Source organism: Pan paniscus, chromosome 5 (assembly GCF_029289425.2).
Source record: "Pan paniscus chromosome 5, NHGRI_mPanPan1-v2.0_pri, whole genome shotgun sequence".
Classification (NCBI taxonomy): domain Eukaryota; kingdom Metazoa; phylum Chordata; class Mammalia; order Primates; family Hominidae; genus Pan; species Pan paniscus.
The window spans coordinates 175,091,780-175,116,886 of NC_073254.2; the positions used below are offsets into that span (position 1 = coordinate 175,091,780).

At 43.6% G+C, this 25,107-nt stretch overlaps 1 protein-coding gene across 5 annotated transcripts in view; it reads left to right on the plus strand.

Annotated features, from left to right (window-relative positions):
- TIAM2 (TIAM Rac1 associated GEF 2) overlaps nucleotides 1-25,107 on the plus strand; it is a 264,916-nt gene that overhangs the window by 75,608 nt on the left and 164,201 nt on the right. For 4 of the 5 annotated variants that reach the window (XM_008974986.4, XM_055114256.2, XM_063605529.1 and 1 more), the window contains exon 2: nucleotides 22,123-22,213. The gene's annotated coding sequence lies outside the window, so the exon portion shown is untranslated. Of the gene's footprint in view, nucleotides 1-9,578; nucleotides 9,639-22,122; nucleotides 22,214-25,107 lie in introns of those variants that run through there. The other variant, XM_055114257.2, reaches the window with a different exon arrangement.

The window sequence follows — 25,107 nt, forward strand, 5'->3', positions numbered from 1 at the left end:
CTTGCCCTATTGCTGGGCCCCTCTCCCTTCACATTGGGCGTGTATGTCTCCTGGCCTTCTGCCTTTCTGGAGCCTCTCTGCATCAATGAATGCTAAAGGCAAAAAACTCTCTACCCACCCTTTATGTGCCTGGAATATCTGGGAGTGGAAATTTCTGCCTTTTCCTTTCTCTGTCTTTTATCAATCTCTATAGATGAAAAGGAGAAGTATACAGATTCTCTCTCCACACTGTAAATTGTGCTTCCTCTTCAGGAGACAGAAGTGGTTACAGTTAATTTTTTTTTTTTTTTTTTTTTTTTGAGATAGAGTCTCCTCTGTTGCCCAGGCTAGAGTGCAATGGCACGATCTTGTCCCACTGCAACCTCCGGCTCACTGCAACCTCTGCCTCCTGGGTTCAAGCGATTCTTCTACCTCAGCCTCCCGAGTAGCTGGGATTACAGGCACCCGCCCCCCCATCATGCCTGGCTAATTTTTGTATTTTTGTAGAGATGGGGTTTCACCATGTTGGCCAGGCTGGTCTTGAACTCCTGACCTCAGGTGATCCATCCGCCTTGGCCTCCCAGAGTGCTGGTAGTTTTGGTTTTAAATAACATTTTATTTTACATGCTGCCATTGTTTATTTTTTATTTTTTTGAGATGCGATCTCGCCATGTTGCCCAGGCTAGGTATTCTATATAGATCCATTTCCTTCTTCAGGAAATTCTGAGTGAGGAGAAGCTGCTTAGCATCTTATAACCCTTTATAGCCCCTGGTAGCTGTTAGTAAATTTTGTTGTTGTTGAGACAGGGTCTTGCTCCATCGCCCAGGCTGGGGTGCAGTGATATAAATCACAGCTCACTGCAGCCTTGACCTCCTGGGCTCAAGTGATCCTCCCATCTTAGCCTCTCAAATAGCTAGGACCACAGGTATGCACCACCACACCTGGCTTTCTTATTTTTTATTTTATTTATTTATTTAAGACAGAGTCTTGCTCTGTCACCCAGGCTGGAGTGCAGTGACGCAGTCTCGACTCACTACAACCTCCGCCTCCCAGGTTCTAGTGATTCTCCTGCTTCAGCCACCCAAGTAGCTGGGATTACAGGTATGTGCCACCACGCTTGGCTAATTTTTGTATTTTAGTAGAGATGAGGTTTTGCCATGTTTCCCAGGCTGGTCTTGAACTCCAGGGCTTGAGCGATCCTCCCACCTCAGCCTCCCAAAATGCTGAGATTACAGGGGTAAGCAACCACGCCCAGCCTGTTAGTAAACTTTATAGTAGATTTTCCATTGTTCGATTCAAGCTGAATGAAAGAACGACCAGGGTTTCATTCATGGCATGCCTTTGGAGAAACTGTTATTCTATAAAGATTCTATAAAGCAGCATACATTTGCATGTAATCTTGGTAAAATATAATCATCTGTATCTGTTTGAAGGTGGGCACCAAAAGAAGAAGTAGACATAAGGAATTATACTGTAAAATAAAAGGAAAAGCTTGATCATTGTATACAGTAATTTTAGTATAGTATCTAACATTACACTAGTATTTTGCATAGCAGCTAAAATATATTAGAAAAATGACAACAAATTCAGATGATTTGCTTTGTCATCAGATTTGAGTCAGTATGTAGCTTCCTACTCTTTAAGTAAAGAAAATGGCAACAGTGGAGATATTGAAGAAATAAGTTGTGATGCTGTTCTCTAACTGTGCCATGAGTTCTGCCTCCCTGGGTATTGTGTAGCTTTGGAATGTGCTATCTGGACAGACATTTCTTTTTTTTTTTTTTTTTTTTTGAGACAAGGTCTTTTTGTGTGACCCAGGCTGGAGTGTAGTGGCTCGATTTTGGCTCACTGCAATATCTGGCAGTCAAGCAATTCCTGTGCCTCAGCCTCCCGAGTAGCTGGGATTACAGGCGTCTACCACCACACCCAGCTAATTTTTGTATTTTTAGTAGAGACAGGGTTTCACTATGTTGGCCAGGCTGGTCTTGAACTCCTGATCTCAGGTGATCTGCCTGCCCCACCTCCCAAAGTGCTGAGATTACAGGTATGAGCCACCGCGCCTGGCCAGACTTTTTTTTTTTTTTTTTTGAGATGGAGTCTCACTCTGTCGCCCAGGCTGGAGTACAGTGGGGTGATCTCGGCTCACTGCAACCTCTGCCTCCCGGGTTCAAACGATTCTCCTGCCTCAGCCTCCTGAGTAGATGGGATTACAGTAGCTGGGATTACTGGCTAATTTTTGTATTTTTAGTAGAGATGGGGTTTCACCATGTTGGCCAGGCTGGTCTCAAACTTCTCACCTCAGGTGATCCATCTACCTTGGCCTCCCAAAGGGCTGGGATTACAGGCATGAGCCACCGTGCCTGGCCCAGACATTTCTTTTTGAAGCTGAAATTTGATTTACTTTGGCTGTTTGCCTTTAATCCTATACCATGTAGTCAGAATTCATTTAAAAATTTTTCTAGTAAGCATCTTTCCTGAATTTAAGGCAGTTCCTCAGGAATTTTCCTTATGATGAATTAAACATAGTAATGATTAGTAACTCAGGGCAAAAGGCCTTAAAAACATTGCTGTAAACTGATCATCTTAGTCCTTTAAGTGGAAATTTATGGTAGGATGGTGATACCCTGAGGTGGTGGTAGAGACTTAGTTCCCAAAAAGCTCCTTTATTTATGTGTGTCTACATGACTGACCCTATTGGCTCAGCTTGGGTTTTGAATGTACTGTAAGAAATCTTTTTTAGGGGAGGCATGGTAGCTCACGCCTGTAATCCCAGCTCTTTGGGAAGTCAAAGTGGGTCGTTCACTTGAGCCCAAGAGGTCGAGACCAGCCTGGGCAACATGGCAAAACCCTGTCTCTACTACTAATGAAAAAAATTTGTGGGACATGGTTGTGCATGCCTGTAGTCCCAGCAGCTTGGGAGGCTGAGGGGGGAGGATGGCTCGTGCCCGAGAGGCAGAGGTTGCAGTGAGCCATGATCACACCACTGCACTCCAGCTTAGGCAACAGAAATGAGACTCAGTGACAAAAAAAGAAAAAAATGACACATATTTATAGACAGGTGTGTTTATGTGTTATAGAAATGAATGGTTATGTGTTGGTTTTCCAGACAGCTTTGGAGCATGTCTCCATGGATCTTCATCAAGATCCAGAGAACACCTGAACTTACATAACTTGGGATTTCTGGATGATGGGAAGAAAGTGGAAGCAGCATTTTAGACTGGATTTATTAAACGTTAAGATGACCATATGCCAGAACTTGTATTTGTTTATTAAGTTGTTATTCAGTACTCAGTGCCCAGATATTGTTTACTATGCCCTGCATCAGGCAGAGCTGAGCAAAGACTCATTGAACAGAGCTCAGGCCCTAGTGAAACAGATGGGCATGCAAGTGAATACTTCCTGCATAGCATGGTAAGTGCTTGAACAGAGATTTGTGCAAGGTGCAGTGATACACCTGAAAGTAAAGAATTATTGGCCGGGCGCGGTGGCTCACGCCTGTAATCCGAGCACTTTCGGAGGCTGATCACCTGAGGTCAGGAGTTCGAGACTAGCCTGGCCAACATGGTGAAACCCCGTCTCTACTAAAAACTACAAAAATTAGCTGGGTGTGGTGGTGGATGCCTGTAATCCCAGCTACTTGGGAGGCTGAGGCAGGAGAATCACTTGAACCTGGGAGGTGGAGGTTACAGTGAACCGAGATCGCGTCACTCCACTCCATGCTGGGCAACAGAGGGAAACTCTGTGTCAAAAAAAAAAAAAAAAAGTAATAAAATAAAAGTATTATTATCTCTGTTATGTGTTGTTAGGGAAGACGTTTTAGAATGAACTGCTGAAGTGGCTCTTAAGAATGAGGAGAAATTTGTCAAGCTTCTAAAGCAGAGGAGAGCGTGTCAGCTAGGATCAAAGGCATGGAGGCATTTGGAACACATGGTATGATGTGGGCTACAAGGAATTTACATTGGTGGCTGGGAGGACAGGAACTGGAAAGGTCAGTAGAGTTTTGTATGTCATGCAAAGAAGTATTAATTTTGAGGGATGGATGACTTTGAAAGGTTTCAAACTCGAGCATAACAGGATCAAATTGATGTTTTAGAATTTTCCCCTGGCTGCTGTGTGGAGGAGAGATTTGTGGAGAGAGAAAGGACTGGAAATCCTCCAGTAGGAAACAACCGAGGCATCGGGCTAGGATCAGCCTATGAGGGCTGAATGAACTCAGTGCAGCAAAGGAGAGGGAGGCATACATTAAAGAGTTACTTAGGAAGTACCTGCCAGAGGATTTGATGGCCATTTTGATGTGCATGATGAGGGAAAGGAGAAGCAAGCCTAGGGTAATTGATGGGTTCCTGTCTTTCCAGAGTGGCTGGACAGAGGCACCATTATCCTGGTTTGGATGCACAGAAAGGGGGGCCAGGTGATAAGGTGTTAGGGTAGGGTTGAAAAAGAATAACGAATTTGGGTCATGTTGATTTTTTGAGGTGGTACATCTGGTAGGTGGGTAAGTGGGTCTGGAACTCAGAAGAAATAGAGTCTTGGTTGTCGTCAATGATAGTGAAAGCCGTGAAGTCAGCCTGGAAGAGAATATTGAAGACACAGAGATGAGGACCAAGCCTGGAGCACTGACAAATGCTGGCCAGCCCAGGAGGTGGGCGCAGAGGGAGGAGTTCAGGAAGGAGGCTGGGTCAGTTGTGGGGCAGGGAATCACCTGTCGTCAGGGAGCCACTGAAGCCAACAGAGGACGGAGACTCAAGAAGTTGCATCGAGGGTTTGTCCTTATTTTGGATTACGTGATGAATGAAAAGTGTTACTAAAGAAGAACTGTAGACTATAGTTAGCACAATTAAAATCCACATTTGCTATTAAGAACGAAGTTAGTTTACTTTTAGAGACCATTTATAAATTGGTGTTTTTCATGCCTAGGATATGTTATTAAAGGTTAGAGATTAAAGGACTTTATAAAGAATTATCCATTATTTGCTGTGCCTGGTGCTTTTCTTGCTTCAGATTGATGAAGTCCTTTTTTTTTTTTTTTTTGAGACTAAGTCTCGCTCTGCTGCTCAGACTGGAGTGCAGCGGCGCGATCTCGGCTCACTGCAACCTCTGCCTCCCGGATTCAAGTGATTCTTGTGCCTCAGCCTCCCACGTAGCTGGGATTACAAGCGTGTGCCACCACACCTGGCTAATTTTTGTATTTTTAGTAGAGATGGGGTTTCACCATGTTGGCCAGGCTGGTCTCTAACTCCTGACCTCAAGTGATCCACCTGCCTCGGCCTCCCAAAGTGCTGGGATTACAGGTGTGAGCCACCGTGCCTGGCCAGATTCACTGAGTACTTTTATAGAAGGGCCTGCGTCCATAGCCAAGTCCTACTTTATATAATTGTGATATTACACAGATATTTCCACTTTGGTTCCGTTTCCTCTCATTATAAACTCTGCTTCTCATAGTGGCTTTGGGTGCCTAACCTGGACTTAAAGAGCAAGAAAGTGAGGCTCCAGGCCACACCCACCAGAGCAGCTGAGAAGAAAAAAAAAAAGGAAGAGTCTCTGGTCTCTGCTTAACAGCGAGCTACCCCACTTGCTTATAATTAAAAGTCTATTATGATTTCTACTTCAAACGTAACATTTTCCTACCTGCAGTAGATACCCTTAGAAGAGGAGTTTGGAACCTTCCCATAGGGCAGAGTGGGAGTGCTTCTCAACAAAATACTCATTAGGACCTTTCATCTCAAAGATGAAAGATCTTTCAGACATTGGTAATCCCCACAAAATCCCTTTGAGGCTGGTAGGTGGAAAATGCAATGTTCTGGATGGGGAGAGAGACGTAAGGGTGCCTGCCCCAGAGCAACTTGTTGGGAACTCAACGCTTGAGCCGAGATACTGATTTGTGATCTCAACCCAGATGCACCACAGTTGCTATCCTGTACTGATGACACCATGATGATACCAGGTCCTACTTCAGTCATGCACTGTCATGCCTCAGCAATACCTGATATTATTATTGATTTGTTGATATGGCTACAAGGGATCTAATGAAAAGAAAATTCCTAATGACAAACTTAATTTTGACTTCCTCTCCATATCAGATTTAACTTCTAAAGTTGTCCTTTGTAAAATAGTGCACCATGACTTTAAAATATCTGTGTAAGGTTTAAGAATATTAATTTTATTTAATTAATTTAAAGTAATGATAAGCTTTTTTTTTTTGTTTGTTTTTTGTTTTTTGAGGTGGAGTCTCGCTCAGTCGCCCAGGCTGGAATGGCGTGATCTTGGCTCACTGCAACCTCCACCTCCCAGGTTCAAGCGATTCTCCTGCCTCAGTCTCCTGAGTGGCTGGGACTACAGATGCCCATCACCATACCTGGCTAATTTTTGTATTTTTAGTAGAGTCGGGGTTTTGCCACATGGGCCAGGTGGGTCTCGAACTCCTGACCTCACGTGATCCGCCTGCCTTGGCCTCCCAAAGTGCTGGGATTACAGGCGTGAGCCACCGCACTTAGCCTGTAACGATAAGCTTATTTCAAATATTCTTCCAAATTATTATCAAGAAGGCTTTTTCTTGTATGTTTATTGTGTTCTTTCTAAGGGACTAAGAGGCTGTTAGTTCCTAAAGCCACTGATGCACTTTAGTCTTCAGAGCTGATCCCAGCGGTCTTTGAAATAGCGTTAGAACCTCTGAGGATTCAGCCTGGGTGGAGACTCCGTCTCAAAAAAAAAAAAACAAAAAAAAACCTCTGAGGATTGTCAGTAGAGGTGGAGATGGGGCCTTCTGACCACAGCGTTGGGGAGTCAGAGGGTGGAGGGGCAGCTGGTCAAATGGTGAGTGGTGAATGGGTCTCAATGCAATTCTGGATAAGTCTGGATAAGGACGGCGGGTGCAGCCGCGGCTCTGGACCAGGGTGGCAGGGTGTGGTACAGGGCCAGAGGGCAGTGGGCAAGGAATGCAATCCTGGCTACTCCAGGTTACTCTCTCACAGCGGGAAGGGACTAAATGTAGGAGGCGAGGGGAGGCTGGGTTGGATTAAATGTTCAAGTTGACAAAGTAAAAAGAAAAATTCTCTGCATAATTATTAATAGTACAGAATGTTTTCAAAACTATGCTAATGATCATAGGAACATTTTAAATGTAGCTATGGTCTGTTGTAGCTAGATGACGATAAACTAAATGGAATATTGGCCTTTTGTATCGTTACTTGGGAATGAAAAAAAAAAAACCCAACAACCAACTCTTCAAGACAGCTGTCATCCTTGTGTTTTTATTTTACTTTTCTTAAGGGTTGGGCCACAGTGACTCTACCATAGCTTTCCTCCCCTGATCCCACTGGGGAGTCCCTAGGATTTTGAATGAGGTGAGAACAAGATTTGACAAAAAGAATTAGTGTGTAATAACACAGAAGGAGAGAATAAAGGTTGAAGATTCCTTATCTGAAATGCATGGGACCAGAAGTGTTTTGGATTTTGAATTATTCAGATTTTTGAATATTTGCATATACATAATGAGATAGCCTGGGGATGTTTCCCAAATCTAGACATGAAATTTGTTTATGTTTCATAGATACCTTATATGCATAGCCCGACGGTAATTTTATATTTGAAAGAATTTTGTGCATGAAACAAAGTTAATGTACATTGAACTGCTGCCAGAAAGCAAAGGTGTCAATTTCTGCCATCCATGTGAACAATCTGTGGTTGTATACTATCACCATTATTCCTTAATTCGTATGATTACCGATAAGTGATCATTTTCTTACACTTATTCATATGACATACTATCAATACACTGAAAAAATAACGTGTAGCGAAGCAACAGCATAGCATCCCCCGAATACCCACATCAGCTGTTAAACCACGCCAACAACAGACAGGGCAGGTTTTCAGTCTCCACCTGCGATGCTGTGTTTTGACTAGAAGCGTCTGCATTTTGACTGTGACCTGTCTCACGAGGTCAGGTGCAGAATTTTCCACTTGCAGTGTCATGTTGGTGCTCAAAAAGTTTCAGATCCTTCATAATAATTGGGTTGAGGTGTGAGGCATGGGGGATGGAGCTTCCTGGGGTGGCTTGAGAGGTGGGAGTGGGTGGAGCATTTGCTCAGGGACCTGACATCTCGGCTCAAATTATATTACTCTGTGGCGTTCCAAAAATCAATAAATGTGGGTGTCATCCTCTTCCCACCCTGCACCATCTACAGTCATTTTCTCATTGAGGTTTTAGTTATTCATCCTTATGAAATAATAGGTAATAAAATGCCTATGGGAAATATGTTGCTAATTCCACGCCGAAGTAATTAAAATTAAAGGTCTGAAATGCTTTCAGTAGAAGGAAATTCTGCAATTATGGCTTAGGGGGAAGTGCAAAGAATTTAGGCCTAGTAATTGTAATTTGATGCTAATTGGTATGGACTTTCTAATTTGTTTACTGAGAGAGGTGGGGATTGGTTGCTGGGTGGACAACTATGAGAACAGCAAAATCCTGAAAATATAACGTAGGTCAAACCCTTAGTCACATCCCTGCTACTCAGTGTTTGAAATTCACATCCTTTTCTTTTCTTTTTTTTTAGACAGAGTCTTGCTCTGTCGCCTAGGCTGACAGTGCAGTGCAGTGGCACGTGATTGTGGCTCACTGCAACCTCCACCTCCCAGGTTCAAGCGATTCTCCTGCCTTAGCCTCCCAAGTAGCTGGGATTACATGCGTGTACCGCCATGCCTGGCTAATTTTTGTATTTTTAGTAGAGACGGAGTTCTGCCATGTTGTCCAGGCTGGTCTCGAACTCCTGACCTCAGATGATCCACCCTCCTCGGCCTCCCAAAGTGCTGGGATTACAGGCATGAGCCATAGCACCCGGTCGAAATTCATATCCTTTTCTACAAATTCCTTTTATTTCACATACGTAACGTTTATGAATACATTTGTCATAACTCATGCTAATTTATCAGTAATTCCCATAGTTTATTGTACATTGGGCTTGAAAAACAGGAAGCTGTTTATTCTATAAACTCCTAAAGCATGTTCACTACTCTTTTTAGTGATAAGTAATTTTTTTTTTTTTTTTAAAGTACAGGAACCCTATAGGCTTAGCCTTAGGCTCAGCTCAGAAAAGGATCTATAATAACTTGACCATTCAGAAGGCTTCCATGCTAGCCTGGGGTTGGAGGAAGCCTCAATGCCCTAAATAATGTAATTGCTATTGATTTTAGAATATTGAGAAAATATTTTTAGAATATTACTGTAGATATTGAAGCACAGCAGTCTCCAAGTCTCATTGTGCTGCCTTCTCAGTTTTCCCTTTGACGTAAAATTTACTCACTTACTCAGTTCCTAGAGAAATATTTTTTAAAAAGGGTTTCAGTATTTGTTAGTAACGGACATTTAGGCCTGGCCTTGGTATTACTGAGTCATCTTGTTAGCCTTTCGCTTGTTAAAAATATTTCGAAGTTTTTATTAGTGCTGCTTACGATGGAAGAAAGCCTGCATTTCATGGCAACGATTAGAGAAACCAGGACGGGAGGAGAGAACTAACATTTATTATTTAACTTTCTTAACTTGTCATAGGGCAGTGTGTCAGGTAATTGAAAGATATTTTCTCATTTTGTTTTCACAGAAGCCCTGGAGGGTGGGCGTAATTGTTTTCATTTTGCAGGAGGGAAATTAGCTGTAGAGAGACAGGTAAGTGACCCAAACCCTACCAAGTGGCAGACCTGGGGTTTGCCTGTAGCGCCTCACTGGCCTGTTGATTCATGTGGCTGGCATTCTTATGAATGAGCTCTTTCTACTTTGAAAACACACTTTTGGATTTAACAAGTAATGATGTAACATGTAACTGCTTTGCAATTAATCCTTGCTCAATATTGATTAATGGTGACAGTCTAGTGCTGTGGGAGGGGCTCACTGATTGCTGACCTCTGACTTCCGCTTTCCAACTTGACTTTTTTTTTTTGAGACAGGGTCTCACTCTGTCACTCAGGCTGGAGTGCAGTGGTGCAGTCACGGCTCCTCCTGGGCTCACGTGATCTTCCTACCTCAGCCTCCCAAGTAGCTAGGACTACAGGCATATGCCACCATGTTTGGCTAATTTTTTTTATTTTTTGTGGAAATGGGCTTTTGTCATGTTGCTCAGGCTGGTCATGAACTCCTGGACTCAAGTGATCTGTCTGCCTAGGCCTCCGAAAGTGCTGGGATTACAGGTGTGAGCCACTGCGCCCAGCCTCGAGTTCACTTTAATGAAAAAAGCACAAGTGACAGCTTGGCCTTTAGTAGCTGCCAGCATTAGGCATCCTGATCTGCTTTTCTCCTTGTACTCACGTCACGCATGGGACCATCAGACTTGGTGCTTCTCTGTGTCTTTTGTGGTTTCAGGCTTCCTGGTTTCTCTGTCATTTCACCCATGCTGTCCTCCTTATGGGGATGCTGGGCCTCCCTGGTTCCTCACGTCCAACTCGGACACATTCTTCAAGGCCAGGCCAGCCAGCAAGGCTTTCCAGCTCTGTCCTGACATCATCTCGCCTCTGTCTGAACCCCCACCCAGGAGAGGTGCTCTCATGCTCGGTGATCCTAACAGCCTCTGGCAGGCAATCTTTCCTGCTCCCAGCCTGCTCTCATTTAATGGGTGCAGCATCTGCCTTTATCTCTCTGGAAGTAGATTCCACACACTCTTCAAATCCTTTTTAAAGTTCTGAAGTTTGTTTCATTACAGAAGTTGATGTTTTCCGTTAGGTGTGTTTTGTGTGCTTCTCCCTTTAAGCTGGATCCCAAATATATCTTCCTCTAGTTTGACTTGATGATCTTAGTGGTTATTGCTGCCTGAAATCCTGTTTCAGATACATTTAATGGATTTTCTTGTGTTTTTTGGTGTTTTTCTTTTTTTTTGTAAACCAAGGATAGTTTCTTTCCCTCATTCCGGATGACCAGTTTATCTTTATTTTTTTGTTTTTGTTTTTTTGAGGCAGAGTCTCTCTCTCTTGCCCAGGCTGGAGTGCAGTGGTGCGATCTCGGCTCACTACAACCTCTGCCTCCTGGGTTCAAGTGATTCTCCTGCCTCAGCCTCCCGAGTAGCAGGGATTACAGACACCCGCCACCATGCCCAGCTAATTTTTGTATTTTTAGTAGAGACTGGGTTTCACCATGTTGGCCAGGCTGGTCTCAAACTCCTGACCTCAGGTGATCCTCCGGCCTTGGCCTCCCAAAGTGCTGGGATTACAGACGTGAGCCACCTCGCCTGGACCCAGATGGCCAGTTTATCTTGCCTCTTTCTGGAATTTGTCAGATGTCTTTGCTGTCTTTTTTCCCCTTTGGCTCTAGGTCCTTTGATAACTGGTGCTGTGCCTGATTCCTCCTTGTGTAATTAATGCACAGTGCCTAGCACACCAACCTTGCTAGAAATTGGGACAAATGTTACTGCATGTGAAATGACTGACTTGTCAGCTATAGTCAGTACAGCTGGGGGTTCAGATGTTCATCTTGTGAAACTTGGAGCGGACTCTTTATGGATCCTAGCATTTGCTTTGTTCAAAAAATTTCTGATAGAGGCCAGGCACAGTGGCTCACGCCTGTAATCCCAGCACTTTGGGAGGCCTAGGCGGGTGGATCACTTGAGGTCAGGAGTTCGAGACTAGCCTAGCTAACGTGGTGAAATCCCATTTCTATTAAAAATACAAAAAATCAGCTGGGCGTGATGGCGCATGTCTGTAATCCCAGCTTCTCAGGAGGCTGAGGCAGGAGAATCGCTTGAAACTGGGAGGCAGAGGTTGCAGTGAGCCGAGATTGCGCCACTGCACTGCAGCCTGGTTAATAGAGTGAGACCTTGTCTCAGAAACAAAAAACAAAAAACATAAAAAAAATCCCAAAAGTTTCTTATGTGGATTTGCTGCTTGGATCGTTCTGATGATGGTAGAATGAAACAGGAACAGCTCTCTGACCCCTGGAAAGTCTCATGTGTTCCTTTCAACAAAATTCATTGATGAATCACAACCCAAAGTAGCCCTCTGTCAAGTGTTTTTCTCACTTGCCAGAGACGCACGTTTTCCGCCCCGTGGCTGTCAGCTTTATCCTCCTTAGCATTGTTCAAAACCTTATCTCTGATGTCCATACCGCTGACACAGGTATCACAAGGGCCTTCTCGGTGGGCTGGTGCCTCTTTATCTCCCTTGGACTGGTTGTCAGTGGGAGGAAATGAAAACACTTACGGAGAGTGCTTAAGAGAGAATTTATTACAAAACTACATTTTGTGGGCAAGGTATATAACCACAGCTTTTCTTTTTCTGAGATACTTGGCTTTGGACAGAAGTTCAGGTAAAGCAACATGACATCCTTTTTTTTTTTTTTTTTTTTTTTTTTTCTGGGAGACAGAGTCTTGCTCTGTCCCCCAGGCTGGAGTACAGTGGCACAATCTCTGCTCACTGCAACCTCCGCCTCCCAGGTTCAAGCGATTCCCCTGCCTCAGCCTCCTGAGTAGCTAGGATTACAGGTGTGCGCCACCATGCCCAGCTAATTTTTGTATTTATAGTGGAGACAGGGTTTTACCATGTTGGCTGGTCTCAAACTCCTGACCTCATGATCCGCCCACCTCAGCCTCCCAGAGTGCTGGGATTATAGACGTGAGCCACTGTGCCCAGCTGCAACGTGGCATCTTCAAGTGCCAGGTCAAAAATGGCGCCTTTTAAGTTACCCAGAAAGTACAGTTAGTATGTTGCTATAAAGTAGCTTTGGAAATAATGCTTCCCATCCTGACCAACATCCCCAGTCTTGGGATGAACCTGTGAGATATCCCCAGAGGGCAGCGTGACAGTTGAAGTAGATCTTGAAATGTACCTTTCCTGGGATGAGCTCGATTCTTCTCTGGAGAGGTCTGTAGCACTCACTTTCTCAGCTAAGCTCATGCCTCTGAAATCATGGTTTCCTGGAGGTCCACAGTGAGGGGGCCAGTCAGGAAATATTTCTTTGTTTAGTGAATCGTTAGCTTTTGCTTTGTCTACAGGAAGGAAAAGTGTGACAGCTTTGAAAAAGAAGGAGGGTAAAATATTTTAACCACCCTTGGTGTCATTTGTGGCAGCCTATAGCATTAGAGCCTTTGAGAACAGATCTTTCCAGATTCTGCTTAAGTCCAGGGATTCTGTGACCACAGAAATGACTGGCATCTCCATCTGCTCGTGCATCTGTTTGTTTCTTCCTTCATTGATTCACTCATTCCCCCCCGCCCATGTACTTACAGTCATTCAACAATTATCTACTTTCAAGGCATTGGGAAAGGGATCATTGGTCACACTGTCTTTATTATAAATGAGTCTTCTGAAAAAAAAAAAAAAGCCACAATGTATTTTTCCCATAACATGCCACTTTTCAGAAATTATGTCTAGTCTTGGAATGAGGTAAAGTTACCATTTGGAAAATGCACCTGGCTCAGTCAACTGAGCCCTGAGATAAAGCTAGGAGTCCCTGTCCAGCCATGGTTAACTTCTAGGAACCATTCACACAGAGCCCAGGCAGGCAGAGGCTCCCTGAAAGCCACTTATTCCACAGGTACTTGTTGAGGGCTGTTTAACCCACAGTTCCATAGAGATGGCTCAGCCTCCGTGAAAGGTTTGAACACACTGCTTGATACAAAAGTGGTTGAGGAATTTGTTTGGTGCTTGCCCTTTCAAGTGATGTGTGAATGTTTCTTTCTTGTTGTCAGGTCAGTAAATCTCTCGTTTTTTTTACCCCCTGACTTTCCCTTAAGGAGCACTTGAATCCCTCTTGTAGGGTAGCTGCTGCTTGCATTTTTGTTCCCGCTCAAGCCACCTTTTTCATCAGCTGTTGTGCCAATCTTCTGCCTCAGTAGTTGTTCAGTGGTCCCCCATTTGGTTTTATTTATTCACCTCTTTCATCCCTATCCTGCCTCAGTACTGAAAAGAAGCACTTTGCTCAATCTAAGGATGGGGTAAAGAAAAGGATAATATTGTACTAATAGGCCAGGCGCAGTCGCTTACACCTGTAATCCCAGCACTTTGGGAGGCCGAGGTGGGAGGATCACTTGAGACCAAAAATTCGAGACCAGCCTGGGTGACACAGTGAGACCTCGTCCCTACACAAAATCAAAAAATAGCCAGGTGTGGTGGTGCATACGTATAGTCTCAGCTACTCAGGAGGCTGAAGCGGGAGGATTGCTTAAGTCTGGGAGGGAGATGCTGCAGCAAGCCATGATCGTGCCACTGCACTCCAGCCTGGGCAGCAGAGCAAGACCCTGTCTCTAAAAACTAACTAACTAAATAAAATAGGCCAGGCACTATGGCTCACGCCTGTAATCCCAATACTTTGGGAGGCTGAGGTGGGCGGATTACCTGAGGTCGGGAGTTCGAGACCAGCTGGACCAACATGGAGAAATCCTGTCTCTACTAAAAATACAAAATTAGCTGGGCGTGGTGGCACACGCTTGTAATCTCAGCTACTCGGGAGGCTAAGGCAGGAGAATCACTTGAACCCAGAAGGCGGAGGTTGCAGTGAGCCAAGATTGCACCATTGCACTCCGGCCTGGGCAACAAGAGTAAAACTCCATCTCAACCCCAAAAAACCCCAATAAATAAATAAATAAATAAATAAAAATATCGTAGAAGTGCAAGCTGTTCCTTTAGTGAATGGATAGATATCATGTCCTTTGGTAGTTCCTTTAGCTGTTAAAGTAGGGTATTTTGCCTATTGTAGAGAGAGAGCCTTACTATACTTGGAGCTTTTATTGGTGAAGTTAACTAGGTGGGAGGTTCTGACAGATGGTGAGGGGTATGGAAGGGATAATCCAGAGTCCCTGCTACTTTTTAACACTCCCTCCCCAAAATCATTCTCTTCTATTTGTTTATGAATCTTATTCCTTCTTTCTTCTCTCGCCTCATCTCTCTTTGCCAGGACTGATGATGAGATGGTTCTGAGTATTGATTGACAGGGCTGGAAAAGAAGTAGAGATGGGGCCGGACACAGTGGCTCATGTCTGTAATCCCAGCGCTTTGGGAGACCGAGACAGGTGGATCACCTGAGGTCAGGAGTTCAAGACCAGCTCGGTGAACATGGCGAAACCCCTGTCTCTACTAAAAGTACAAAAATTAGCTGGGGATGGTGGCATGCACCTGTAATGCCAGCTACTCAGGAGGCCGAGGCAGGAGAATCACTTGAACCCTGGAGGCAGAGGTTACAGTGAGCCAAGATCGTGCCAGTGCACTCCAGTCTGGGCAACAGAGTGAGACTTTGTCTCAAAAAAAAAAAAAAAAAAAAAAAGAGAGAGAGAGAGAGATGGGCAAGACACTTATTTCATAGGAAGGAGGAAGAGGGAAGCAAGCATTTACTGCTGTGGCCGCACAGCTGGTTTCCTGGCCGCGTGCAGCTTTATTTCTAATGTGCAACGTGATTGTCTGCCCCTGTTGTCCACAGGACTAGCCTGCTGCCATAAACATGGTGCATGTTGTAAATATTGCACAAGCCTCCCCAGATACTAAATATGTGTAATTCTTGGGGCATGGATGGTGTGGTTCATTTGGAAGTGATGAGGAATTATTATATTGCTGTTCCCTAATGAAGAAAGTCACTTTGCCCAGTGAGTTTTGTCTGTCAACTGGATGAGGATCATCCCTCTGTCTGGAAGCCAGAATTCAGTGGCAGCTTTTAGATACCAATGCTAAGTCCATTTCTTTTGTCTTGGCAAGGGATGGCATAGTATTTCCAGAAGTAAAGTCTTATATGCTGGACAATGTGGCAATAGATGACATACGAAACCAGATAAATGTAGCCTTAGGGTTTCAGGGCAAATGCACCAAGGAAACCAGGCATAAACCTCCTGGCATTTTCTGGCCCAGCCGTGGAAATCCTAGTGTCACGTTGGCTGTACTATATAGGTTGAAGCAGAATCGAGGTGAAGGGGGCATAGGGCTGCCCACCTCCCCTTCCTAAGAAGGAGTGTCAGAGAACTTACTGACCTGTTTTAAAACACGAATAGGATCCTAGTGGAGAAAGATCCATTCTGATCTACCTGGGGCACTGCATGTAGGTAATGTCTGTGGTGTGAGTGTTACTATTCTTGTATTTGAGTCTTACTTGAAGACAGGGATAGGGGCCACTCCGGTGGGGTAGGGGCCACTTCACAGCCTCTTACCCCCACCCCCAACCATGTTCCCCACCACACATGTTGGGACTAATGGCTTGCTTGTGTACAGGCAAGATCAGAAGCAAGCTGTGTCACCATCGTATTTCCAGCACTTAGCGTAGTGACTTGAACAGAATAGATGTTCAACAAATACTTCTTGAATTGAATGTCATTAACTAAAAAATAGTGCTAACTTTTGTATCCTTGAGTTTTGTCACTGGATACGTGAACCCTTGTGGGACTCCCCGGAAAGAATTACTCTAAACAGAAGCCAGATTGACTGATGTGATCACCAGCCTAGGGAGAGCAGTGAACAAAATGGGTATACCTTGTTCTCCTTCTAGCTGGCCATTGATTTTTTTTTTTTTTTTTTTTTGGTGTTTCACATGGGCTGTTTTATAAATAACAACGGTCTTTTTGTAACTTGGCTTACAGTACACAGTAAATACTGTGCTCCATGTGTATAGGAGTCTGTCCTTTGGGGAGGATAGACTGAAACTTGCTGTTTTCATTGTAATTAGTCATCCCTTTGTCATGAATGGCAGCTTCTCTCCCATTCTATAGTCTACTGGGTAACTCTACAGTTTTCCTTTGTTGAGTGCAGCATCTGATTCCATTAGTTCTTTGTGCAGGAACAGTGCATTAGTGTGGACGTGGGAGGCTGGTGAAAATTGTTATTTAAGGCATACCACATTATGATGTAGTCTTACCTAATGCCTTGGAATAAGAGTCACAGAATGGTTTGTTCATTATGTCTGAAATCTCTACGGGCCCTGAGTGATGAGATAATAAGTAATCCACCTGTAAATGGAGACTCTGGAGGGCCCAGTTAGATCCTACAAACCTGGGTCACAGGAGGGGTTAAGGGAGATGGGAGTTACATTTCTCACTCCCAGTCCTGGAAAACATCCCACTTTCTGTATTGTTTTCTTACAAACATTGAGTCGAATCTCTGAATTGATAAGCTGCCTAGCTGATAACGAGGCTAAAGTAAACCCAGCAACTTTAAAACATGTTTTAAATTCAGGGAGATGGTGGCTACAAAGAAGATACAATTTGAAGAAGGCATGAATTTGAGAGAAAATTTTTAGTAACAAATGCATTCTACTTATGTAGAGGTGGGAGGCATGTTTGAAGGGCACAGGGTAAGTAGTAACTTTCTCTTTCCTTCCCCACCGTTTCTCATTGACCTGCGTTGACAATTGTGCTGAGTACTGTGGGCTTGCACACTGGTTCACCTGACAACGAAAGTTTTATAAACTCTGGGCACTCTGAACTTCACCCAGTCCTTGGCAGTAGGCTTCTAGATTGACTAATCATGTAGTATTTCTTAGATGTGGCCATTAAAAAAAAAAAAAACTTTGTGATGTAGTTGAAGGTCTGGATTATATTCAGCTTTCGAGTAGGACATGGGGCAGAATCCCTAGCACTGTAAAAATAAAACCACTTTTCATCACAAAGCTCAAGGGAAAAGAATGTAAGGTGTGTTCATGTTAAATTAAAATTACACTGATGTCATGGTGCAAACAGGCAGCTCCAAGGCTGCGGGACTGGCTGGTTTTCTTGCTGATAAAAGCATGAGCCATCAACCTTGATTGATGACTCTGTCCACACGTGGCACCTATGTGCTGTGAGAGATACAAGCACTCTTTGTGTAAGCAAAAGCATAGCATTGCTTGAGTTTTATTATAGATATAGTTTACCTAGCACCACCTTGGATCTCATAGACTCACATACTCAAGGTGCCCTGTTTGATCTTTCTGTGGTCACAAGATATTGCAGTCCCGGCCCACTGCAAATTCTCCCTTAAAATGGGACTTTCCCTGGCAGCGAAGCCCAGTCTCCACTGTTGAAAGAATAGCCACTTGCTGGATTGCAGTCCGGCTCAATGAAGCTTCATTGTTCACATGGCACTGGAGCACATGAGGAAAGCAGAGAGGGTCCTGAGGAAGGCGCTGAGATCCAAGGAAGAGCATTCTTGGAACCAGTAACTTGTCATTGCTGGAAACAGAGCTGTTGTAGCTGTTTGGAGATCTGAGTTCTAGTCTTAGCTCTTTCCCGCTGTCTACACGAGAGGTCTACTTGATCTTTACTGGACTTCACTTTCTTCATCTGCAAAGTGAACAGGGATGAAGTCAATGTGCTCTAAGCTTAAATATTCTGTAATCCTGCTTAAAATCATTTCCATCCAAAATGACCTGTAGTTGGCCGGGCGCGGCGACTTACACCTGTAATCCCAGCACTTTGGAAGGCTGAGGCGGGTGGATCACCTGAGGTCAGGAGTTCGAGACCAGCCTGACCAACATGGCAAAACCCCATCTCTACTAAAAATACGAAAATTAGACAAGTGTGGTGGCGTGCACCTGTAATCCCAGCTACTCCGGAGGCTGAGGCAGGAGAATTGCTTGAACCTGGGAGGCAGAGGTTGCAGTGAGCTGAGATCGCGCCACTGTACTCCAGCCTGGGCAACAGAGTGAGGCTCCATCTTGGAAAAAAAAAAACAAAACCCAACAAAAACCACCAAAATGACCAGTAGTTAAGCTGCAGCTTCCTCTTTAACTCAAGTTATGGCGATATGATGGAAAAACAAGCCAAGCCACATCTTAGTCACATTGTATTAGCAATTTGATGAATCAGTTATTTCATGAACACATTTATTAAGCACCCATGAGTAAGGAATTGTGTCAGGCACCAGGGAAACAAAGTACTTCACTTTCAAAGCAGTTCTAGTAAAGGGGAAAGATAAGTGAGTTCTAGTAAAGGAGACAAATGAGTGAAAAAGAAATAATTGCGAGGCAATTGCCTATATCAGAAAGAGTGGTGAGGTGAAGGAGGGAGCGATAACCCTGTGAGGTTCGGGGTATGATGGTAGGTGATCAGAGGAAGAGACACTTAAGCTGGGTCTTGAGGGGCAATTAGGAGTTCTCCAGGGAGGTGTTCCCTGTAGAGAACAGTATATGCAAAGGCATAGAAACCAAAAAACATGAAATCACATGGTATTTGGAATGAACATGTGGAAAGTTCTGTTATGTAACAGATGCTTGAGATCCAACATTATTATCATTGGAAACATTAAAATATGGCAGATCTTATATTTTATAGTTTTCAGTTAGTAAATCATTTATGAGGCCATCAGTAAAATATTACAAGTCTTGGTTTTTAAAGATTGTCAGTATGATGTATTTAGACAGAGCCTAGTGAAGCTTGATTCAGTATTCTTTTCTTATCATTTGAAAATTTTTTTTCGGCTGGGTGCAGTGGCTCACGCCTGTAATTCCAGCACTTTGGGAGGCTGACGCAGGTGGATCACTTGAGCTCAGGAGTTCGAGACCAGCCTGGCCAACATGGTGAAACCCTGTCTCTACTACAAATACAAAAATTAGCCAGGCGTGGTGGTGGGTGCCTGTAATTCCAGCTGCTTGGGAGGCTGAGGCAGGAGAATTGCTTGAACTCAGGAGGCGGAGGTTGCAGTGAGCTGAGATCGTGCCATTACACTCCAGCCTGGGTGACAGAGTGAGACTCCATCTCAAAAAATGAAATAAATAAAATAAAATAAATAAAAAATTTGTCCATACTGGGTTAATGACAAAGCAAATTTAAAAGTTTTAAGTAAATATGGAATGTATTCTATAAGGTAGGCATTCTTGACCAGATATAACAAATTTCTGAAAATGTTCTCTGAACTAATTATGTCGCCTTGGTCAAATCACACTACCTCTTTGAGTTTTAAATTCTCACCTGTAGAATGAGGGAAATGGGTCCATCCCAATCCTCATATCCTATAAATGAAAACTGTTCTTTTTAGTATGCCAGGTTGTATAGGTGTATTTCTTTTTCTTTCTTTCTTTTTTTTTTTTTTGAGACGTAGTTTTGCTCTTGTTGCCCAGGCTGGAGTGCAATGGCATGATCTCGTTCACTGCAACCTCTGCCTCCCAGGTACAAGTGATTCTTCTGCCTCAGCCTCCGGAGTAGCTGGGATTACAGGCATGCGCCACCACGCCCGGCTAATGTTTTGTATTTTTAGTAGAGACGGGGTTTCTCCATGTTGGCCAGGCTGGTCTCGAACTCACGACCTCAGGTGATCTGCCCACCTCGGCCTCCCAAAGTGCTGGGATTACAGGCGTGAGCCACCGCACCCGGCCCCGGTATAGGTGTATTTCTATAGCATGAGTCATTGTGATAGTCAAACCTTTCTCAATAGTGACCATTTACAGTGAAAGTCTACTTGTGGTTTTTTGCTACTTTGAGTATGTCACATGTTTCAAGTAATTTATTAAGTATTTTATGTGCATTATTTCATTAAACAGTTAGAATAACCCTGTAGTGTAGATCATATTTCCATTTTATAGTTGAAGAAACCAGAGGCTCAGACAATCTAAATAACTGGGCTGAGCTCACTGAGGTGGTCATGGAGTGGCTGGGGTTTGAACTCCAATCTCAGTCCCCTTGCTCTAAGGCAAGCTTGTCCAACCCATGGCCTGTGGGCCACCTGCGGCCCAGGATGGCTTTGAATGCAGCCCAACACAAATTCGTAAAATTTCTTTAAACATTATTAGACCTTTTTTGCAATTTTTTTTAAAAGCTCATCAGCTATCATTAGTGTTGATGTATTTTAGATGGCACCCAGGACAGTTTCTCTTCCAGTGTGACTCAGGGAAGCCAAAAGATTGGACATCCCTGCCCTAAAGTCTGCATTCTTTATCAAGGACTGCATTCTGGGTTAAGGACACATGGTTATTGCCATAATACAGTATCTTGTGTACATCACAGAGTTAATATCATGCCTTCTAAAAAGGTAAGTCTCACTATGAAAGCAGTCTGTTTCACATTTTAAACAATGAAAAAAAAGAGGTACTTTCTGATGTGTTGACTAATGGACCATGAGTTTTAATATATAACCAGGTGGTAGCATATCAAATACAGGAAGAAAGTATTATTCTCCATAATAGGAGAGGATCCAGAAACCACCTGTTTTTTTGGGGGTGTGGGAGTGTGGGGGGATGGAGTCTCTCTGTCACCCAGGCTGGAGTGCAGTGGCACTATCTCAGCTCATTGCAACCTCTGCCTCCAATTCTCCTGCCTCAGCCTCCCAAGTAGTGGGGACTACAGGCGTGAGCCACCACATCCAGCTAATTTTTGTGTTTTTAGTAGAGACGGGGTTTCACCGTATTGGCCAGAGTGGTCTCAAACTCCTGACCTCAAGTGATCCGCCCACCTTGGCCTCCCAAAGTGCTGGGATTATAGACATGAGCCACCGTGCCTGGCCTCATCTGTTTAATAAGTTATGAAATTCTGATCCTTTGGCACTACCCACTTGAGTTCTGCTCCAGAATCCGTAACAATGGCTCAAGACATGGTGTTTCTTCGCTGATCCCTCTGCCTGGGGGATCATTTCCCTAAGTTCAAATACCATTCAGATTTCAGGCTAGTTGTCATTTCAGAGAGCCAATTCCTAATCTTCCAATTTAATTTAGCCACTTGTCACTCACTATCTCATTGCCCTATTGACTCTGCATTGCCTGTATCACTCTAGGATATTTTTGTTATTTATTTATTGAACTGTGTATTTCCACTTGAATGGAGCTCAGTGAGAGCGAGATTTTCTCTCTCATTCACTGCTTTATTTCTAGCATCTGGAGTAGTGGCTTGGTCACAGTAGGCTTGCTCTGTCTGTCAATCATCCATCCATCCATCTGTCCGTCCATCAGTCTGTCTGTCCATCCATCCATCTATCCATCTCCTGTCTAACTTATCTATATTTATTTCTCTCTCCCCTCCCTCCATCCATTCTATCTTCAAATGGCTCAGTCATGACATTATGAAATGAAGCAGTAAATCTACAGTAAATCTGCTTCTCCAGTTAGGATGTGGGAAGACCTTTTTTCCTTTATAGTTAATCACTTAACTCTTGATTTCTCTTTCAGATTCTTCCTTCTTGTATCAAGCCCAAGATACAACAGAATGCTGAGAAACTGAGCTTCAATTATAACAATCCGATTTTGAAAAATTATTTCTCACTGCCTCTGTGTTTTTGTTTTATTTTGCCAGGGCTCTGTGTATGAATGACAAGGATACCTTCAGCCAGCTCATTCTGGATGAATGAATGATTACACTAAGTGTCCTCCACATTCCTCTGTGGGTAAGTTTGAGGCACTTGTATATCTCAAAGGCTTTAAAAGTATATGTCAGTCTGTATTTCTTTGCTTAATCACCACATTCTCACGTAGCTCTGTTAATTGCACTTTGTATGAGAAGTTGAGTGGGGAAAGCCAAAGCAGGTTTGCTGAATGCTGATAATTGAGGTTCCTGCAAGCAACAGGGCTCCAGAGCTCAGTAGATTATTACAAAAGCACTTTAATTGGATATGCTGGATGGTCCACTCAGTGTGGAAAACGGGTATGCCAGGCCTCTCTGGGACCTTAGGTGGGGAGGATGCAGCCTGGGCAGCTTTAGTTTCCGTCCTTTTATGTGCCACATACTGATAGAGCACACACTTAAACTCCAGACCAAATAGGACCTCCTGCTTGAGAACACAGAGAGCATATAATTTCTAATTGGAGTTGTAAGATCAGGTAAGCTCAGGGGACGGGGATTTTAGGAAGCCACTGAGGAAAGGTCAGATTCCAACTGTGACCTTAAGGCTGTTTCATTCCGACTGAGGTGTTTTACTAATTGGATGTGTTGGTGTCGCAGGTTAAGTACTAAAGCAGGAAAGCTGAACAGTTCCCCAGCGGCGTTTGAAATGGTGGCAGGTAGTTCCCCGGACTGTTTGCCGTGTCTGGAGTTCGTGCGTGCTTAGCTGAAGCACGCTCAGATAAACATAACCTTCCCAGGCATAACCTTCTGCTGTTTGACTTAGATTGCCCCAGCTTTTCTTGGCTGATTGCTTCATGCTTTTTGGGTTTCAGCTCAAAGTACTCCCTCTGAAGGACGCTGACCACCCAATCTAAAGGACACCCAGCCACTGCTACCACGCCACGCTCTCTTAGTTCCCTGCAAAGTCCTTGTCCCTCACTGATCGTTTTCTCCTTTGCATATTTATGTATTGGCTTGTTGTCTGTCTCTGCCTTCCTTAGAGCAGAAGCTCCACAAGGGCAGGAACCTTCTCTGCCTGGTTCCTCACCTGTCTCCAGAGCCCACAACAGGGTCTGTTGCACAGCAGATATGTTTTGTCTGAATGTATGAGTTGAAAGGTTAAATGAGTCTCATTGTGTAAATTGCTCAATGTCACATGGTGAGATACTTATTCACACTGGAGGATATTTAAAAGGTTTGTCTGTTTAAACATTTTTTTGAAATGTGAATTCCTCCCTCACATTATGATCAAATTTAACATTAGATTACATGCAAACAGGAAGTTATCTAATATCTCTGGGTTTATTTATAAATATAATACATATTAAAGCTAGAAATTTTGATCCTAATTTTGGTAAGCTTTGTTTGTATTGACCTTTTTCTTTTTTTTATCATCTACATTGGAATATCCAAAAGTAGTATCTAATTAGCCTTGGAGAGGTGTTTATGCTTTAACGATGTTCAAAACTACTGCTGAAATACACTATTTGGAAAGCCTAAGGTCTACAATTATTTAGAGTCAGACTGCCTGAGGTCTTTGAATCCTGTCTCTGACATTTTCTTGCCAGTGACCTGGAGTAGGTTATTATTGCTATTTTTTTGAGACAGCGACGCGCTCTGTTGCCCAGGCTGGAATGCAGTGACGTGATCTTGGCTCACTGCAACCTCGACCACCCAGGATCAAGCAGTCCTCCCACCTCAGCCTCCTGAGTAGCTGGGACCACAGGCCCACGCCACTGGGCCTGGCTAGTTTTTTTTATAATTTGTAGAGACGAGGTCTTGCTATGTTGCTCAGGCTGGTCTCAATCTCCTGGGCTCAAGTGATCCGCCCGCCTCAGCCTCCCAAAGTGCTGGGATTACAGGCATGAGCCACCATGCAAGCTGGGTAAGTTATTTAACCTCTTGATGCTTCACTTTCTTCTTATGTAAAATGGGGGTAATAAAATTTTCCTTAAAGAATGATTATGATTAAGTATGTGAGTATAGGGGTTATATAAATTTCTGCTGTTTTATTTAGTATATACTCAGATTTTTATATATTCAATATACAAATTAGGTTTAAAAATAATATATTTGCTCATGCCTGTAATCCCAGCACTTTGGGAGGCCGAGGCAGGCGGATCACCTGAGGTCGGGAGTTCAAGACCAGTCTGACCAACATGGAGAAACCCCGTCTCTACTAAAAATACAAAATTAGCCAGGCGTGGTAGTGCATGTCTGTAATCCCAGCTACTTGGGAGGCTGAGGCAGGAGAATCACTTGAACCTGGGAGGCAGAGGTTGTGGTGAGCTGAGATCGCACCATTGCACTCCAGCCTGGGCAACAAGAATGAAACTCTGTCTCAAAAAAATAAAATTTATATTTATATATTTGGGTACTGGTCATTAAATGGTAACACAAGTTTGAAATTTGTTTTGTTTGCATGGAGAATTTGTTTTGCATTGAAAACAGCAGTCCATTCATGAGATCACCAGAAAGAATAGACTTGCTTATAATAAGTTGTACTTTTAATAAGTAACAGTGACAATAAAACTGTTTGCAAACATGCCATTTTCTGTGTGTATAACAATATAGTTGTCTTTTTGGTGTCAGACAGACCTGGTTTGAGTTTTCCAGTTGTGCTTGTTTTGTGGCCTTCAGTAAATTGCTAAACTTTGCTTGGCCTCAGTTTCCTCATCTGTAAAATAATGATAATAATACAGTTCAAAGAGGATTGCTATGAGAATTAAATATGAAAATGAATGTCACGCTCCTGGCATGGTGCCTACCTCACAGTGTAGGTGCTTAATAATCCTGAGTGTCCTTCGTTCCCTTTCTCCAGACCGTAGATGGAAGATGCACGTTGATAGCAAGAGGAAGGTGATCGCCATTGGGGAAGGTGTGGAAATGGCGTCCTGTACGTGATGATGAAGGGAGTGGGCTTAGCTTAGCAAGTGGTAAGCTTAGCAGGGAACCCAA